We start from the raw sequence: 20861 nt of genomic DNA, 5'->3' as shown, positions 1-20861 counted from the left end.
AGGGGGATAGATTGGTAGGAAAAGACCATCGCTCTTCCCCGACCGCCACTCATAAGGATGCACAAGCCAGGTACACTTCATGTTTCAAATTTGTTACACCACTTTAACCATACGCGCATGCTACGGGACTTGCAAACTTCAATACAAGCATTTCTCAAATTCAAAATTACTCAACTAGCACGACTTTGATATTATCACCTCCGTATCTCAAAACAATTATCAAGCATCAAATTTATCTCAGTATTCAGCACACTCATAAGAATTCGTACAAATCTTTTATGCTTAGCATATAGGATTTTAAGCAAATTACCATGCCATTTAAAACTCTCAAAATAATATAAGTGAAGCATGAGAGTTCATCTATTTCTTAAAAATAAAACTACCACCATGCTCTAAAAGATATAAGTGAAGCACTAGAGCAAATGACAAACTACTCCAAAAGATATAAGTGAAGATCAATGAGTAGTCGAATAGTTATGCAACTATGTGAAGACTCTCCCATTTAATAATTTCAGATCTTGATACTTTATTCAAACAGCAAGCAAAGTTAAAGAAAACTACATTGCAAGGATAACACAACTCATGTGAAGAAGCAAAAACTTAGGCTCAACCGATACTAACCGATAGTTGTTGAAGAAGAAAGGTGGGATGCCTACCGGGGCATCCCCAAGCTTAGATGCTTGATACTTCTTGAAATATTATCTTGGTGTGCCTTGGGCATCCCCAAGCTTGAACTTTTGTGTCTCCTTAATTCCTCTCATATCATGGTTTCTCTTTTTTATCAAAAGCTTGATTCACAACAAACTCAACAAGAACTTGTGAGATAGGTTAGTATAAACCAATGCAAAACCTTATCATTTCCTACTGTAACAAATCACTAAAATTATTATTAAACATTGAATACTAAATGCCTCTGCATATTTAATACTCCTATCCTCAAATAGAATCATTAAACAGGCAAACATATGCAAACAATGCAAACATAACAGCAATCTGCCAAAACAGTACAATCTGTAAAGAATGCAAGAGTATCAATACTTCCCTAACTCCACAAATTATGAACTAAAATTTCCACTGTAATAAATTTATCAGAGATCAATATGCAAAAAGGTTCAACATTATACCACTCTCTTACTTATCTAGGGAATTTTTGCAACAGCGGTTAACTTTCTGTTTTCAAACAGCAACATGTATACTAGCAAAATAAGCATGGCAAAGGCTATCCTTGACTTTCTTATTGGAACTAAAGATGCAAAACATTAATCTACATAACAGCAAGCAAATACTAACAAGAGAAAATGATGCTCCAAGGAAAACACATATCTGTCACGACCCCGACTCAATGTCACATCGATCTAGCCTGTAACACCTCATATCACTTTGCGGCCTCACGCACGGTATTCCCACGGGTGTCGCCTTACCTTTGCCCGGGACCATTTGCGCCTTTTGGCTCACGTATATGATGATGTCGCTAGCATCCATATGATAAGGAGCCCGGGCTTACATGACTAGTCGTAAACCCAAAGTGGCACAGACTTACAGGGACAGGCATCCATGACCCAGCATCGAACGTGTCGGTCATCAGCAAGTGGGTCCGGGCTGTAGCACTGGGCTAGCAGGACTCCGGTAAACTGGGCTGTAGCGGGCTAACAGGGCTCCGGTACTCAATGCGTGATATTTCCCCGAAGGGACAGACACAGGAACGAAGAAGGACACATGCCGGCCAGCCCAAGTGTTCCGGAGCAGTAGCAAGCTACCACGGCTCAATGGAAACACTAGGAGACATTTCCCGGTAAGAGAGGCTACTAAAGATAAACAACTAGATAGTCAGATCCCACACATACCAAGCATTTCAATCATACACACAATATGCTCGATATGTGCAAATACAACAAGGCATCACAACATGACTCTACGACACAAGTACTTTATTTAAAGGCTCAGAGAGCCATACATAACATACATACAAGTACGGGTCACACGACCCACATTCAAGTCATACAGTCATACAAACCAGCAGCGAAAGTAACTTGTCTGAGTACAGACAACTAGTAAAATAAAAGAGGCTTGGAAAGCCTAGCTATACTACGTGGACCTTCACAAGCTCAGGATTACCACCTGGGCCTTAGTCTACTCGTCGATGTCAACGTCTACGAAGAACCCATCAGAAGGGGTTGCAGCGCCTTCTGTAAAATGTAAATTATAGCAACATGAGTACAAAGGTACCCAGCAAGACTTACGTCAGATCCTACATACATGCACATTATCAAGAAGGGTTGGTGGAGTTATTGCAGCAAGCCAGCTTTGACTCTTGGCTAAACTATCCTACGAGACTCCAACTTGAAATGGTTTTGCGCACACGAGTCCACTACTCACCACTTCAATACACCACCGAGGATCCACCTCCGTCATCCTACGGAAGAGCCATCCTCGGCACTCACGCTTATCTTGAGATTTTTAGTAGTATCCATTCACTTGTCTATGAACTGTATAAGCAACCAAGTAGTCCTTTACCGCGGACGCGGCTATTCGAATAGATCATGTTAACCCTGCAGGGGTGTACTTCTTCATACATGTTTCCACCACTTAGCGTCTGCACACGACATGTGCTCGGCAGACTTCAAGCGAAAGCCGACGTGGGTGTAGACCACGACCTACCTAAACACCTAAGTCTCTAGTCCAGGTTTATCGCCTATCCAGGTTCCATCCGCAGGGAGTCCGGCCGAGGTTTCCCATACGGCCCCGAACGATGTGTACAGGGTTCCCGAGATACCTAACGGGTATTCGATACACCGTGCCACGTACCTACCGCATCACAGCCCACCCCGCGGGTCAGCGCTGTCCACGGCCTCCAGTAAGCTACAAACACCAGAAACTACTTGCAACTCCTGGACAGAGGACTAGGGTGAATAAGAAGTCGAGCGGGGTCATATTTCAGGGCCCAATGCATGGTAGTAGCTGAATCTTAAATCACGCATACAGATCTCAGTTCTTAAGGTCGGCTTCAATGAAACAACCCACCATGTACTCCTACATGGCCTCTCATCGATACCTTTACCAAATCGTGTTCACCACATCACTCTCATTACCGACATGATCATTTCACTCCAGCCCATCACCCAGATGAACCAGACCTGACACGACTCTAAGCATAGCAGGCATAGCAAGGTAGGAACAACACATACATATGGCTCAATCAATTCCTACACATGCTAGTGGGTTTCATCTAATTACTGTGGCAATGACAGGTCATGCAGAGGAAATGGGTTCAACTACCGTAGCACACAGCAGTTTGAAACGCGTTGTCTTAATGCAGTAAAAGAGAGCAAGAGCGAGAACATGGGATTGTATCGATATGATCAAATGGTTGGTTGCTTGCCTGATGGATCGATGCACGGATACGGTTCTTCGCTAGGGTAATCACGGTACTCCTCGGAGGCAGAACCTGCCGCAAAGAACACCGATACACAACCATCACCAAACAATGTGCGACAATATGATGCATGCATGAAACATGGCAATATGAGTGTGTTGGGCTAATGCAACTAAAACCAGATGGGTTTGAATCAATTTGAACCAAAGATTCAAATTTCAAACTCATAAATGGCCCTTTAAAGTGTTTTATCTTGTTCTGCACTAAACCTCAAGTTAGTTTGTTTAAACATGCATGAAACTAGTACAGATGGATAGATTGGATTTTTCTGATCATTTTTCATATATAATTTGTTTGATTTGGAGCTACGGTTGAATTTATATGAATTTTTGAAGTTTGCAACAATTTCTGGAATTTATAAATCATTTTAGATTTATTTTAATTTCAGAAAAGGTTTACTGCGTCAGCATGAGGTCATGCTGACCTCAGCAAGTCAACAGACCCGGTCCAGGTCAAACCTGACGCGTGGGTCCAGGGTGTCAGTGGATAATTAACTAATTTAATTTAGTTTAAACTAATCTGGATAATTAGCAGAAGGGGGCCCCACCTGTCATTGACTCAACAGAGTCAACCAGGGCCCACCCGTGGTCAAAGTCAAAATGGCTGCACCGGCGTTTAGCCGCCGGCGAGCCCGACGCGGCGGCGGAAGTGGTTTTGGCCGTTCCGGCCACCAAATGGGTCGCGGAGGGCATCGGGTGGAGCTGAGGACGAGCCGCGGCTCTTGGTGGAGTCAGTTGGGGTCGGGGTGGCCGGAGTTGGCGCCGGCGACGACCTAGGCGGTCACCGGAGTTCGGGTGAAGGCGAACTCGGGGCTAGGGTGTGCGGTGAGGTGCGGGGAAGTGCACGGTTGGACTCAACGCAACGTGGTGAGTGCGTTGGACACCGTGAGTTGGCCGGAGGATGGCCGGGAGCACGTCGGCGACGAGATCCGCGGCGGTGCGTGCGGGTGATCTTCGTGCGGTGGCTACATGGCTCGGGGGCGAGAGAGGAAGGGTAGGAGGGGTAGCTAGGCTCACAGAGCACCCGTAAAGGTCACCGGCGGGGTCGGGGACGAGCTGATGCGGCGACGGCGTTGAAGGGGATCTCCGGCGACGGCGAACTCGGGCGAGGTCGGTGCGGTGGACTCGGGCCTCACGAGCACGCGGGGCTCGGTTAGCTCGACGAAGTGGACGGCGGCGGAGCTCCTGGACACCACGAGACGGAGCACGGGCGGCGGGGAGCGCGGCTACGACGATGGAGCGGCGGCGGTGGCGTCGGCCATGGCTGGGGAGCGCGAGGGGGAGGAGCTGGAGAGGAGAGGGGGCGTCTGGGGGGTTCGGGGGAGAGAGAGGGGTCGATCCACGGCGTTAGCCGGGTGAGTGGAGCGGCGAGGCGGCGAGCAGGTGCGTGGCACCCATGCGGTGCTCGCCGTCGAGCACCTTGCCTGCCTGCCTGGCCGGCAAGCAGCTCGCTGGCGCGGCGCTGGGCTGGGCCGGCAGGTGGGCCGGGTTGCAGGCGCCAGGTAAGTCCTTCCTTTCTGTTTTTTTTCTTTTTCTATTTTTCTGCAACTTTGTTGAATTATTAAAAATACCTAGGCAACTCCTAAAATCACCAAACTGCTCCTGGTCCAAAGTTGGAATATTTCCAACATGAAACATTTCAGTTTAGGAATATTTGAGCATTTGAAATATTTTATATAATTTTAAATGCCCAAATTCAAATACTTATCATTTAATTCAAAGACCCTAAGATGACCTAGAAAATTGTGCAACACTTTTGGCAGAGGTTCTGAACCAAGACAAAAATGATGGACATTTTAGAAGGGCATTTCAGGTTCATTGAAAAAGTTTTTAGTAAACCCTAGTTGGTTTCAGAGGGGGCTGGGGGTTCTGACATCCCCATTTCAAGTTTCTGATGAAAGGATAGACATGATGCAACACTCTAATGCATGAACTAGCTAGGGTGTGACAACTCACCCCCACTCAAAAGAATCTCGACCCGAGATTTGGGTTCCTCCGGGAAGAAGGCGGGATACTCGAGTCGAAGACGATCCTCCCTTTCCCAAGTTGCTTCATTCTCAGAATGGTGCGACCATTGAACCTTGAGAAACTTGATATTATGACGTCGAGTGGTACGCTCAGCTTGATCGAGGATACGAACGGGGTACTCTCGATACGTGAGATTATCTTGGAGATCAAGCGTTTCGTGGTCTACTCCACGGATAGGATCCGAGAAGCAACGCCTGAGTTGAGAAACGTGGAAGACGTCGTGGACTCTGGAGAGATGCGGAGGTAGTTCCAATTGGTAGGCAACTTCTCCTCGTTTTGCGAGAATGCGAAAGGGTCCAATGTAACGAGGAGCCAATTTGCCCTTGATACCGAAGCGATGGGTTCCCTTCAGAGGAGTAACCCGAAGGTAAGCCTTCTCGTCAACCTCAAAAGTCATAGCCTTATGTTTTCGGTCATATTGACTCTTTTGACGAGATTGGGCTGTTTTCAACTTTTCACGAACGATGCGAACTTGCTCTTCTGCTTCCTGAATCATATCCGGGCCAAAGAATTGTCTTTCCCCGGTTTCTGACCAGTTAAGAGGCGTTCGACACCTTCGTCCATAGAGAACTTCAAAAGGGGCTTTGCCCAAGCTGGATTGATAGCTGTTGTTATAAGCAAATTCGGCAAATGGAAGGCATTTCTCCCACTCCATTCCGAATGAGATAACAGAAGCTCGAAGCATGTCTTCTAGAATCTGGTTGACGCGTTCCACTTGACCACTTGATTGAGGGTGGAAAGCGGTACTAAAAGAAAGGCGGGTTCCCATAGCATTTTGGAAACTTTCCCAAAATCGAGAGGTGAAAAGACTTCCTCGATCCGAGTTAATTTCCAAAGGAACACCATGGAGAGACACTATTCGGGAGATGTACAAGTCTGCTAACTGACTAGCAGTTATACTCTCACGAACAGGTAAGAAATGGGCCACTTTGGAAAGACGGTCGATAACGACGAAGATAGCGTTATTCCCTCTCTTGGTCCTGGGAAAACCGGTAATGAAGTCCATACCAATTTTATCCCATTTCCATTCAGGAATAGCTAGGGGTTGAAGGGTGCCAGCAGGCCGTTGATGCTCTGCTTTTACACGACGGCAGACGTCGCAATTAGCAATATACTGAGCAATTTCTCTCTTCATCCTAGTCCACCAGAACCTCTGGCGTAGGTCCTGATACATCTTGGTACTACCGGGATGAATGGTGAGAGGAGATTCATGAGCCTCCTTAAGGATCAACTGCCGTAGATGCTGGTTCTTGGGAACCACTAAACGGTTCTCAAAGTACACAACACCATGATCATTTGTGGAGAAACATCTAGCACCTCCGCTAGCAATGTTCTCCTTGATCTTAGATATTCCCTTATCTCGCTTTTGGGCAGCGATGATTTGATCCGTAAGAGTAGGTTTCGCCACCAAGGTGGAAAGAAATCCTTGAGGAACAATGTGAAGGTTAAGCTTCCGAAATTCCTCATGGAGAAGCGGTTGACTTTGTTGTAACATCAGGTTGTTACAATAAGATTTACGACTTAGCGCATCAGCCATGACGTTGGCTTTCCCTGGGGTGTAAGTTATTCCTAAGTCGAAATCTGTGATCAACTCGACCCAACGTCTTTGCCTGAGATTTAAATCCGGTTGGGTGAATATATACTTCAGACTTTGGTGATCAGTGTAGATTTCGCAACGATTACCGAGAAGGTAATGTCGCCATGTTTTGAGTGCATGGACTACAGCTGCAAGCTCTAGATCATGAGTGGGGTAGTTTTCCTCATGTGGGTGTAATTGCCGTGAAGCATAAGCAATTACGTGTCGATCTTGCATGAGAATACAGCCTAGTCCTTGTCGCGAGGCGTCGCAGTAGATAACAAAATCCTTGGAAAAATCCGGTGGTACCAGTACGGGAGCAGAGGTTAAACGTCTTTTCAGTTCCTGGAAACTGTGCTCACATTGTGGAGTCCACTCGAACTTTTTATCTTTCTTGAGGAGTTCAGTTAGAGGTTTGGCAACTTTGGAGAAATTCTCGACAAAGCGACGGCAATAGCTCGCTAGGCCAAGGAAACTCCGAACTTGCTTGACCGATTCAGGTGGAGTCCAATTAAGGACGGCTTGAACTCGCTCAGGGTTAACAGCAATGCCTTTACCAGAAATTACATGTCCAAGATAGGTCACTTCTGACAACCAGAATTCACATTTAGAAAATTTGGCATAAAGGCGATGCTCTCGAAGTTTCTTCAACACTAGCCTTAGGTGTTCGGCATGTTCTTCCTCGTTCTTGGAGTAGATGAGTATATCATCGAGGTAAACCACGACGAATTTATCCAAATACTCCATGAAGATTGAGTTCATCAACCGAGAGAAGGTGGCTGGAGCGTTGGTTAAACCGAAGGACATGACGGTGTACTCGTATTGGCCATAACGAGTAACAAAGGCCGTTTTCGGAATGTCCCCGTTTCCTGATTTTGATTTGATGGTAGCCCAACCTCAAATCCATTTTAGAGAAGACTGAGGATCCAGCGAGCTGATCATACAGGTCGTTGATCCTGGGGAGCGGATACTTGTTCTTAATTGTGACCAAGTTGACAGGTCGATAATCTACAACCATCCGGTCCGTACCATCCTTCTTCTTGACGAAGAGGACGGGGCAAGCCCAAGGAGATGAACTAGGTCGGATGAAACCCTTTTTCAAGGACTCATCGAGTTGTTTCTTAAGCTCGGCTAGTTCAAAAGGTGCCATCTTGTAGGGTCTTCTGGAAATCGGGACAGTTCCTGGAATGAGATCTATCACGAATTCGACATCTCTGTCAGGTGGAACACCTGGCAATTCCTCTGGGAAGACATCCGGAAAGTCACGGACTACCGGAACGTCCTCAAGGTCTGGCAAAGGGCTGGCGTTAAGAGAATATAACTGTCGCTTGGCTATTCGGGTCAAGACATTGACTATCTTCCCCGAAGGATGGGTGAGTTGAACAGTCCTAGAGAAGCAATCAATTTTGGCATGATGGGCTGACATCCAGTCCATACCCAAGATGATATTAATATCCGAAGATTTGAGGGCTATCAAAGATGCGAGAAAAACAAGTCTGTCGACTTGAATTTCATTTCCATGGCTTACTCTAGAAGTTTGCCATTTGGATCCCGGAGTTTGAATTACCATAGAGGTGGGCATCTCACAGAATGTGGTGTTATGCAGACGAGCATAGCTCTCGGATATAAATGAATGAGATGCTCCTGTATCGAAAAGAACAGATGCCGGGTGGCAATTAACAAGGAGCGTACCGAGAACGACGTTGGGATCTTCTTGAGCCTCTTCCGCAGAAACACAATTAACATGGCCACGAGCAGTGGTGGCCGGCTTGGCGTAGAACACTTTCCCTGTCGGCTTGCCGCGGCCAACAGTTTTTGCTGTCTGGTTGGGGTTGGTTTGGGGACACTCGCGCATATAGTGGCCTGATTCCCCACACTTGAAACAAGTCACGGAACTGGTACGTGGAGGAGCATTGTTGGTTGGACCACCATAGGGCTTGGCTGGTGCATATGGCTGAGCTGGGCGAGGCGCCTGGAAGGATGGCCTCGGTGTGAACCTGGGTGGCAGGGCAGTGTTAGGCACCCACACGCGGCGCTTCTGAGGACCAGCACCGGATGAGGAACCCAAGTCACGGCCATGCTTGCGGGTTGCTTCATAATCAGTCTGACCAGTCTCAGCACTGATGGCTTTGTTAACAAGCTTCTGAAAAGATGTGCACTCATGCAGACGGAGGTCGCGGCGAAGCTCAGGACTAAGCCCCTTACGGAACCTTGCCTGCTTCTTGGCATCAGAAGAAACTTCCTCCGTTGCATAACGGGCAAGGTTACCAAACTCCCTGCTGTAAGCGTCAACAGAGAGTCGACCTTGAGTGAAACTACAGAACTCCTCACGTTTACGGTCCATGAGACCCTCCGGAATTACTACACGCTAAGTCATATTCCACAAGTCACGCAGGACGGTGGAAATACAACTATTACAATACCTAGTGGATCTACTACTATCTCAGTCATCTCCGTAGTAGTTCTCATAGAAGTCTCCTCCATAGCCTGGAAGTTCAACGTGAGCATCCGGAAACAAACGGTCCTGAGGAGCCTGTGGACCAAAAGGGCTAGGGTGAGGTCTTGGACCAACAAACGGTGGCCTGCGAGGACCACGAGGTGGGGTGATGCCTCCCACATCACGCCAATCCATCATGTCCGGCAGAGCAGACCTAACAGGATACAGATCTCTCATATCCATGCATCCAGCTTGCACAGCCGGTGCAAACCGAGTCAAGGTGGCCCAATGATCGGCGCGGGTGTTGAAAAGCTCCATTCTCAAGGCCCGATTCTCTCGGTCCTTATCCTCGAGCAACTCAGCAGTGGTGCGAGTTAGTGAGTCCTCCTGACTGGGGTCAGCATAGATAGCCCGGAGATAACCGTGCGCTCCAGGAAGTGAAGCCGGCATATACCGGAAGTCGGTGTTGCGAACCAGGCCAGTCCTGACTCGCATGATGGTCATCATAGAATAAGCCACATCTTGCACAGCCATCTCAATAGTAACACCGAGCCCATAGGAGCAGTGAAGAGCCTCGGTAGAACCAGGATAAGAGGGAAATATCCGGACGGTGCAAAGATACTGGCTTTGGTTAAAATCTCGAAACTGCTCTTCGACCGTGTATTCGGGATACCAACGGTAACCCGTCTCGATCATCACTCGGACTAACATGGCCATATGACCGGTCACACCAATGCATCGGGTCAGGCGAACCACTTGATTTTGGTCGCGAGTGGCCATCTAAAAGCACAACCATAATGCAAAGGCATTAGAATTTCTAGCAAAATTTCGACAGCATAACGGCTGTAAATGCTGAAGAAGGGTTTGAGACATTTATCAAAAAATTGCATAGACACTCAACAATATCATATCAAGGTTCTGGGTTCAACTTATCAGCATAACAAGGTAGTAGAACTGAACTAGGCTTGTAGTCATCAAACCTATAAGGTACTACTGATTCGTAACACGTGAACCTGATAGAGAGAGAAGATCCTAATCCTTAATCCCGGTAGAAGAATGGACTGACTCAGATCAGAATGCCATGAGGTAAAGAAGTAAAAAGAGCCTTACGTACCATCCCACAATCAATTCCCCTACATATAACTAAAGCATTTCTAGACTCAACATCGACCAGTTTGGCTTGGAGAACCTACAGGCAGTCCGGCTCTGATACCAACGCTGTCAGGACCCCGACTCAATGTCACATCGATCTAGCCTGTAACACCTCATATCACTTTGCGGCCTCACGCACGGTATTCCCACGGGTGTCGCCTTACCTTTTCCCGGGACCGTTTGTGCCTTTTGGCTCACGTATATGATGATGTCACTACCATCCATATGATAAGGAGCCCGGGCTGACATGACTAGTCGTAAACCCAAAGTGGCACAGACTTACAGGGACAGGCATCCATGACCCAGCATCGAACGTGTCGGTCATCAGCAAGTGGGTCCGGGCTGTAGCACTGGGCTAGCAGGACTCCGGTAAACCGGGCTGTAGCGGGCTAACAGGGCTCCGGTACTCAATGCGTGACATTTCCCCGAAGGGACAGACACAGGAACGAAGAAGGACACATGCCGGCCAGCCTAAGTGTTCCGGAGCAGTAGCAAGCTACCACGGCTCAATGGAAACACTAGGAGACATTTCCCGGTAAGAGAGGCTACTAAAGATAAACAACTAGATAGTCAGATCCCACACATACCAAGCATTTCAATCATACACACAATATGCTCGATATGTGCAAATACAACAAGGCATCACAACATGACTCTACGACACAAGTACTTTATTTAAAGGCTCAGAGAGCCATACATAACATACATACAAGTACGGGTCACACGACCCACATTCAAGTCATACAGTCATACAAACCAGCAGCGGAAGTAACTTGTCTGAGTACAGACAACTAGTAAAATAAAAGAGGCTTGGAAAGCCTAGCTATACTACGTGGACCTTCACAAGCTCAGGATTACCACCTGGGCCTTAGTCTACTCGTCGATGTCAACGTCTACGAAGAACCCATCAGAAGGGGTTGCAGCGCCTTCTGTAAAATGTAAATTATAGCAACATGAGTACAAAGGTACCCAGCAAGACTTACGTCAGATCCTACATACATGCACATTATCAAGAAGGGTTGGTGGAGTTATTGCAGCAAGCCAGCTTTGACTCTTGGCTAAACTATCCTACGAGACTCCAACTTGAAATGGTTTTGCGCACACGAGTCCACTACTCACCACTTCAATACACCACCGAGGATCCACCTCCGTCATCCTACGGAAGAGCCATCCTCGGCACTCACGCTTATCTTGAGATTTTTAGTAGTATCCATTCACTTGTCTATGAACTGTATAAGCAACCAAGTAGTCCTTTACCGCGGACGCGGCTATTCGAATAGATCATGTTAACCCTGCAGGGGTGTACTTCTTCATACATGTTTCCACCACTTAGCGTCTGCACACGACATGTGCTCGGCAGACTTCAAGCGAAAGCCGACGTGGGTGTAGACCACGACCTACCTAAACACCTAAGTCTCTAGTCCAGGTTTATCGCCTATCCAGGTTCCATCCGCAGGGAGTCCGGCCGAGGTTTCCCATACGGCCCCGAACGATGTGTACAGGGTTCCCGAGATACCTAACGGGTATTCGATACACCGTGCCACGTACCTACCGCATCACAGCCCACCCCGCGGGTCAGCGCTGTCCACGGCCTCCAGTAAGCTACAAACACCAGAAACTACTTGCAACTCCTGGACAGAGGACTAGGGTGAATAAGAAGTCGAGCGGGGTCATATTTCAGGGCCCAATGCATGGTAGTAGCTGAATCTTAAATCACGCATACAGATCTCAGTTCTTAAGGTCGGCTTCAATGAAACAACCCACCATGTACTCCTACATGGCCTCTCATCGATACCTTTACCAAATCGTGTTCACCACATCACTCTCATTACCGACATGATCATTTCACTCCAGCCCATCACCCAGATGAACCAGACCTGACACGACTCTAAGCATAGCAGGCATAGCAAGGTAGGAACAACACATACATATGGCTCAATCAATTCCTACACATGCTAGTGGGCTTCACATAATTACTGTGGCAATGACAGGTCATGCAGAGGAAATGGGTTCAACTACCGTAGCACACAGCAGTTTGAAACGCGTTGTCTTAATGCAGTAAAAGAGAGCAAGAGCGAGAACATGGGATTGTATCGATATGATCAAATGGTTGGTTGCTTGCCTGATGGATCGATGCACGGATACGGTTTTCGCTAGGGTAATCACGGTACTCCTCGGAGGCAGAACCTGCCGCAAAGAACACCGATACACAACCATCACCAAACAATGTGCGACAATATGATGCATGCATGAAACATGGCAATATGAGTGTGTTGGGCTAATGCAACTAAAACCAGATGGGTTTGAATCAATTTGAACCAAAGATTCAAATTTCAAACTCATAAATGGCCCTTTAAAGTGTTTTATCTTGTTCTGCACTAAACCTCAAGTTAGTTTGCTTAAACATGCATGAAACTAGTACAGATAGATAGATTGGATTTTTCTGATTATTTTTCATATATAATTTGTTTGATTTGGAGCTACGGTTGAATTTATATGAATTTTTGAAGTTTGCAACAATTTCTAGAATTTATAAATCATTTTAGATTTATTTTAATTTCAGAAAAGGTTTACTGTGTCAGCATGAGGTCATGCTGACCTCAGCAAGTCAACAGACCCGGTCCAGGTCAAACCTGACACGTGGGTCCAGGGTGTCAGTGGATAATTAACTAATTTAATTTAGTTTAAACTAATCTGGATAATTAGCAGAAGGGGGCCCCACCTGTCATTGACTCAACAGAGTCAACTAGGGCCCACCCATGGTCAAAGTCAAAATGGCTGCACCGGTGTTTAGCCGCCAGCGAGCCCGACGCGGCGGCGGAAGTGGTTTTGGCCGTTCCGGCCACCAAATGGGTCGCGGAGGGCATCGGGGTGGAGTTGAGGACGAGCCGCGGCTCTTGGTGGAGTCAGTTGGGGTCGGGGTGGCCGGAGTTGGCGCCGGCGACGACCTAGGCGGTCACCGGAGTTCAGGTGAAGACGAACTCGGGGCTAGGGTGTGCGGTGAGGTGCGGGAAGTGCACGGTTGGACTCAACGCAACATGGTGAGTGCGTTGGACACCGTGAGTTGGCCAGAGGATGGCCGGGAGCACGTCGGCGACGAGATCCGCGGCGGTGCGTGCGGGTGATCTTCGTGCGGTGGCTACACGGCTCGGGGGTGGGAGAGGAAGGGTAGGAGGGGTAGCTAGGCTCACAGAGCACCCGTAAAGGTCACCGGCGGGGTCGGGGACGAGCTGATGCGGCGACGGCGTTGAAGGGGATCTCCGGTGACGGCGAACTCGGGCGAGGTCGGTGCGGTGGACTCGGGCCTCATGAGCACGAGGGGCTCGGTTAGCTCGACGAAGTGGACGGCGGCGGAGCTCCTGGACACCATGATACGGAGCACGGGCGGCGGGGAGCGCGGCTACGACGATGGAGCGGCGGCGGTGGCATCGGCCATGGCTGGGGAGCGCGAGGGGGAGGAGCTGGAGAGGAGAGGAGGCGTCTGGGGGGTTCGGGGGAGAGAGAGGGGTCGATCCACGGCGTTAGCCGGGTGAGTGGAGCGGCGAGGCGGCGAGCAGGTGCGTGGCACCCATGCGGTGCTCGCCGTCGAGCACCTTGCCTGCCTGCCTGGCCGGCAAGCAGCTCGCTGGCGCGGCGCTGGGCTGGGCCGGCAGGTGGGCCGGGTTGCAGGCGCCAGGTAAGTCCTTCCTTTATGTTTTTTTGCCTTTTCTATTTTTTTGCAACTTTGTTGAATTATTAAAAATACCTAGGCAACTCCTAAAATCACCAAACTGCTCCTGGTCCAAAGTTGGAATATTTCCAGCATGAAACATTTCAGTTTAGGAAAATTTGAGCATTTGAAATATTTTATATAATTTTAAATGCCCAAATTCAAATACTTATCATTTAATTCAAAGACCCTAAGATGACCTAGAAAATTGTGCAACACTTTTGGCAGAGGTTCTGAACCAAGACAAAAATGATGGACATTTTAGAAGGGCATTTCAGGTTCATTGAAAAAGTTTTTAGTAAACCCTAGTTGGTTTCAGAGGGGGCTGGGGGTTCTGACATCCCCATTTCAAGTTTCTGATGAAAGGATAGACATGATGCAGCACTCTAATGCATGAACTAGCTAGGGTGTGACAATATCACGTGGTGAACAAAAATATAGCTCCAAGTAAAGTTACCGATGGTACGAAGACGATAGAGCGGATGCCTTCCGGGGCATCCCCAAGCTTAGGCTCTTGGTTGTCCTTGAATATCTTGGGGTGCCATGGTCATCCCCAAGCTTACGCTCTTTGCCACTCCTTATTCCATAGTCCATCGAATCTTTACCCAAAACTTGAAAACTTCACAACACAAAACTCAACAGAAAACTCGTAAGCTCCGTTAGTATAAGAAAATAAAGCTACCACTTAGGTACTGTAATGAACTCATTATAAATTCATATTGGTGTAATATCTACTGTACTCCAACTTATCTATGGCTCATACCCTCCGATACTACTCATAGATTCATCAAAATAAGCAAACAACGCATAGAAAATAGAATCTGTCAAAAACAGAATAGTATGTAGTAATCTGTATCAAACGTATACTTATGGAACTCCAAGAATCCTACAAAATTAGGAACTCCTAGGAAATGTGTGTACAAATCCAGATCAAAATGAATAAGATCAGAAGAACATTTCTGTGAATTAACAAAACTAATTTACTGGGTGCAAAAGTTTCTGATTTTCAGCAGGATCAACACAACTATCACCGTAAGCCATCCTAAAGGTCTTACTTGGCACTTTATTGAAACAAAAGCTATAAAACATGATTACTACAGTAGCATAATCATGTGGACACACAAAAACAGTAAGGATAAATATTGGGTTTTCTCCCAACAAGCGCTTTTCTTTAATGCCTTTCTAGCTAGGCATGATGACGACAATGATGCTCACATAAAGGATAAGAATTGAAACATAACGGGAGCATCATGAAGCATATGACTAGCACATTTAAGTCTAACCCACTTCCTATTCATAGGGATTTTCTGAGCAAACAACTTATGGAAACAAGGATCAACAAGCATACGAAGGTAACACAAGCATAGCTTCAAGAATTTAAGCACATAGAGAGGAAACTTGATATTATTGCAATTCCTACAAGCATATGTTCCTCCCTCATAATAATTTTCAGTAGCATCATGAATGAATTCAACAATATAACCAACACCTAAAGCATTCTCTTCATGACCTACCAGCATAGAAAATTTACTACTCTCCACATAAGCAAACTTCTTCTTTATGGCATACATATCATCACAATAATCATCATAGATAGGAGGCATGCTTTCATCATAGTAAATTTGCTCATCAAAGCTTGGGGTACAAAAAATATCATCTTCATCAAACATAGCTTCCCCAAGCTGGTGGCTTTGCATATCATTAGCATCATGGATATTCAAGGAATTCATACTAACAACATTGCAATCATGCTCATCACTCACATATTTCATGCCAAGCATTCTATGTAATTCTTCTTCTAGCACTTTGGCACAATTTTCCTTTCCATCATACTCACGAAAGATATTAAAAAGGTGAAGCGCATGAGACAAACTCAATTCCATTTTTTTGTAATTTTCTTTTATAGACTAACTAGTGCTAAAACAAGAAACAAAAAGATTCGATTGCAAGATCTAAAGATATACCTTCAAGCACTCACCTCCTCGGCAACGGCGCCAGAAAAGAGCTTGATGTCTACTACACAACCTTCTTCTTGTAGACATTGTTGGGCCTGCAAGTGCACATGTTTGTAGGACAGTAGCAAATTTCCCTCAAGTGGATGACCTAAGGTTTATCAATCCGTGGGAGGCGTAGGATGAAGATGGTCTCTCTCAAACAACCCTGCAACCAAATAACAAAGAGTCTCTTGTGTCCCCAACACACCCAATACAATGGTAAATTGTATAGGTGCACTAGTTCGGCGAAGAGATGGTGATACAAGTGCAATATGGATGGTAGATATAGGTTTTTGTAATCTGAAATAATAAAAACAGCAAGGTAACTAATGATAAAAGTGAGCGTAAACGGTATTGCAATGATAGGAAACAAGGCCTAGGGTTCATACTTTCACTTAGTGCAAGTTCTCTCAACAATAATAACATAGATAGATAATATAACAAGCCCTCAACATGCAACAAAGAGTCACTCCAAAGCCACTAATAGCGGAGAACAAACATAGAGATTATGGTAGGGTACGAAACCACATCAAAGTTAATCTTTCGGATCAATCTATAAAAGAGTTTGTACTAGAATAACACCTTAAGATACAAATCAACCAAAACCCTACTGTCACCTAGATACTCCAGTGTCACCTCAAGTATCCGTGGGCATGATTATACAATATGCATCACACAATCTCAGATTCATCCAACCAACACAAAGTACTTCAAGGAGTGCCCCAAAGTTTCTATCGGAGAGTCAAGAATGTGTGCCAACCCCTATGCATAGGTTCCCAATGTCACGAAACCTGCAAGTTGATCACCAAAACATACATCAAGTGGCACATGATATCCCATTGTCACCACAGATAATCACGACAAGACATACATCAAGTGTTCTCATAAAAGACTCAATCCGATAAGATAACTTCAAAGGGGAAACTCAATTCATCAGAAGAGAGTAGAGGGGGAGAAATATCATAAGATCCAACTACAATAGCAAAGCTCGGGATACATCAAGATCGTTCCATAGAGGGAACACGAGAGAGAACACGAGAGAGAGATCAAACACATAGCTACTGGTACATACCCTCAGCCCCGAGGGTGGACTACTCCCTCCTCGTCATGGATAGCACCAGGATGATGAAGATGGCCACCGGTGATGGGATCCCCCTCCGGCTGGGTGCCGGGAAGGGCTCCCGAGAGGTTTTTGGTGGCTACAGAGGCTTGCGGCGGCGGAACTCCCGATCTATCTTCTGTTCTGGAAGTTTTAGGGTACATAGGTATATATGGGTGAAAGGAGTACATCGGTGGACCAAAGGGGGGCCACGAGGCAGGGGGGCGCGCCCTAAGGGGGTGGGCGCGCCCCCCACCCTCGTGGGCACCTATCTTCTTCCCTGATGTGCACTCCAAGTCCATCGGGTGGCTTTCCTTCCAAAAATAACTTCTCCAGTTGATTTCGTTCCGTTTTGACTCCGTTTGATATTCCTTTTCCTCAAAACACTAAAATAGGCATAAAACAACAAATCTGGGCCGGGCCTCTGGATAATAGGTTAGTCCCAAAAATAATATAAAAGTGGATAATAAAGCCCAATATTGCCTAAAACAATAGATAAAGTAGCATGGAGCAATCAAAAATTATAGATATGTTGGAGACGTATCACTCCCTGTCTTGTGGGCCCCTCGGGCGGCCACCGACGCACTTCTTCCTCCTATATATACCTACGTACCCCGAAAACATCCAGGAGCAGGACGAAACACAATTTCCACCACCGTAACCTTCTGTATCCGCGAGATCTCATCTTGGAGCCTTCGCCGGCACTCTGCCGGAGGGGGAATCAACCATGGAGGGCTTCTACATCAACATCCTTTCCCCTTGGATGAGTTGTGAGTAGTTTACCACAGACCAACGGGCCCATAGTTATTAGCTAGATGGCTTCTTCTCTCTTTTTGGATCTCAATACAATGTTCTCCCCCTCTCTTGTGGAGATTTATTTGATGTAAACTCTTTTTGCGGTGTGTTTGTCGAGATCCGATGAATTGTGGGTTTATGATCAAGCTTATCTATGAATAATATTTGAATCTTCTTTGAATTCTTTTATGTATGATTGAGTTATCTTTGCAAGTCTCTTCGAATTATCAGTTTGGTTTGGCCTACTAGATTGATCTTTTGTAGGACCTTGAGAAGAGGTGTCTAGAGGGGGGGGGGGTGATTAGACAGTAAGTACCAAAGTTGCAGTTTTTGAGATCTTAAAGTTTAAGTGGAGTTTAGGCACAAGTTTAACATTCACAACACATATCAAGCAAGCATGCAAAGAGTATATGAGCAGCGGAAAGTAAAGCATGCAACTTGCAAGAATGTAAAGGGAAGGGTTTTGGAGGATTCAAACGCAATTGGAGACACCGATGTTTTTGGCATGGTTCCGATAGGTATTGCTATCGTACATCCACGTTGATGGAGACTTCAACCCACGAAGGGTAACGGTTGCGCGAGTCCACGGAGGGCTCCACCCACGAAGGGTCCACGAAGAAGCAACCTTGTCTATCCCACCATGGCCGTCGCCCACGAAGGACTTGCCTCACTAGCGGTAGATCTTCACGAAGTAGGCGATCTCCTTGCCCTTACAAACTCCTTGGTTCAACTCCACAATCTTGTCAGAGGCTCCCAAGTGACACCTAGCCAATCTAGGAGACACCACTCTCCAAGAAGTAACAAATGGTGCGTTGATGATGAACTCCTTGCTCTTGTGCTTCAAATGATAGTCTGCCCAACACTCAACTCTCTCTCATAGGATTTGGATCTGGTGGAAAGAAGATTTGAGTGGAAAGCAACTTGGGGAAGGCTAGAGATCAAGATTCATATGGTAGGAATGGAATATCTTGGCCTCAACACATGAGTAGGTAGTTTTCTCTCAGAGATAGGATGCTGGAAGTGTAGGTTTAGTCTGATGGCTCTCTTCACGAATGAAGAGGAGGTGGAGGGGTATATATAGCCTCCACACAAAATCTAACCGTTACACACAATTTACCAAACTCGGTGGGACCGAATCAACAAACTCGGTCGGACCAATTTAGTAAACCTAGTGACGTTAGGATTTTCGGTGGGACCGAAATGCAACTTGGTAAGACCGATGGTTAGGGTTAGGGCATAACGTAATCTCGGTGAGATCGATTACACAAACTCGGTGGGACCGATTTTGGTAATTAGCTAACCAGAGAGTTGGTCAGGCAAACTCGGTGGGACCGATTACTCAAACTCAGCGGGACCGATTTTGATAATAAGTTAACCAGAGAGTTTGCATTGTAATCTCGGTAGTACCGATTGCTCAAACTCGGTGAGACCGATTTTGATAATGGACATACACAGAGAGATTACAATCCCATCTCGGTGAGACCGAGATCCCTATCGGTGAGACCGATTTGCCTAGGGTTTGTGGTAGTGGCTAAGACATCCAAACTCGGTGGCGCCGGATAGAAAGAATCAGTGGGGCCGAGTTTGACTTTAGGTTTAGGACATATGTGTGGAAGTGGGAAAGTAGTTGAGGGTATTTGGAGCATATCACTAAGCACTTGAAGCAAGAGGCTCATTAAGCAACACCTCATCCCTCCTTGATAGTATTGGCTTTTCCTATAGACTCAATGTGATCTTGGATCACTAAAATGTAAAATGAAGAGTCTTGAGCTTGAAGCTTGAGCCAATCCTTTGTCCTTAGCATCTTGAAGGAGTTCCCACATCCTTTAGTCCATGCCACTCCATTGTTGAACTTATCTGAAACATACTAGATAAAAGTGTTAGTCCAACAAGAGATATGTTGACATTAATTACCAAAGCCACCTAGGGAGCACTTGTGCTTTCAATCTCCCCCTTTTTGGTAATTGATGACAACATACATCAAAGCTTTAGATAAAGATATAGAGAATAGCAAGTAAAGCTTTGGAAAGACATGTAACAAGCATGGGCTCCCCCTATATGTATGCAATCATGTGAATATGGAATATAGAAGCATGTGAGAGCATAACCATGATAGAGCAGGCAATGTGTTACATGTATCTTGGCCATATGCATCAGAGCAAAAAATATTAAAGAGAATACCTTCGTGCCCATGAGTCCTTCTTGCAAACAGTATGTACATCAGCAAGAATTCCTCATACACATGATTGTGATGCATATACTTACCTTGTAGTCTTGAGTTGGCTTAGGGTGGAATGAACCTATGAAAATAAGGTTAGATAACACAAATACATCTACTAGCCAGAGCAAACAAAAGAAACCACAAGAATACCAAGACTGGGATGACATGTAGAGAGTGAGTACTAAGTACCACATTTGATTAGACATGTCCCCAAGAGTAAAGCTATGCAATGAATTTAAATGATTTCTTTCCCTTAGATGTCTTGCTCCCCCTAAATCTAGCATGGGATATTGGGAGAAGATAGGGAACTAAAAATCACAGCTCAAAGATATAAATGAACAGAGCTAATGCAAACTAATGCAAATAAGCACATATGAACATGTCTTTCCCCTCAAGAAGACATGTGGCATCTCTCCTC

This window comes from Triticum aestivum, chromosome 4B (genome assembly GCF_018294505.1).
Source record: "Triticum aestivum cultivar Chinese Spring chromosome 4B, IWGSC CS RefSeq v2.1, whole genome shotgun sequence".
Lineage (NCBI taxonomy): Eukaryota > Viridiplantae > Streptophyta > Magnoliopsida > Poales > Poaceae > Triticum > Triticum aestivum.
This window is presented reverse-complemented; position numbering follows the sequence as displayed.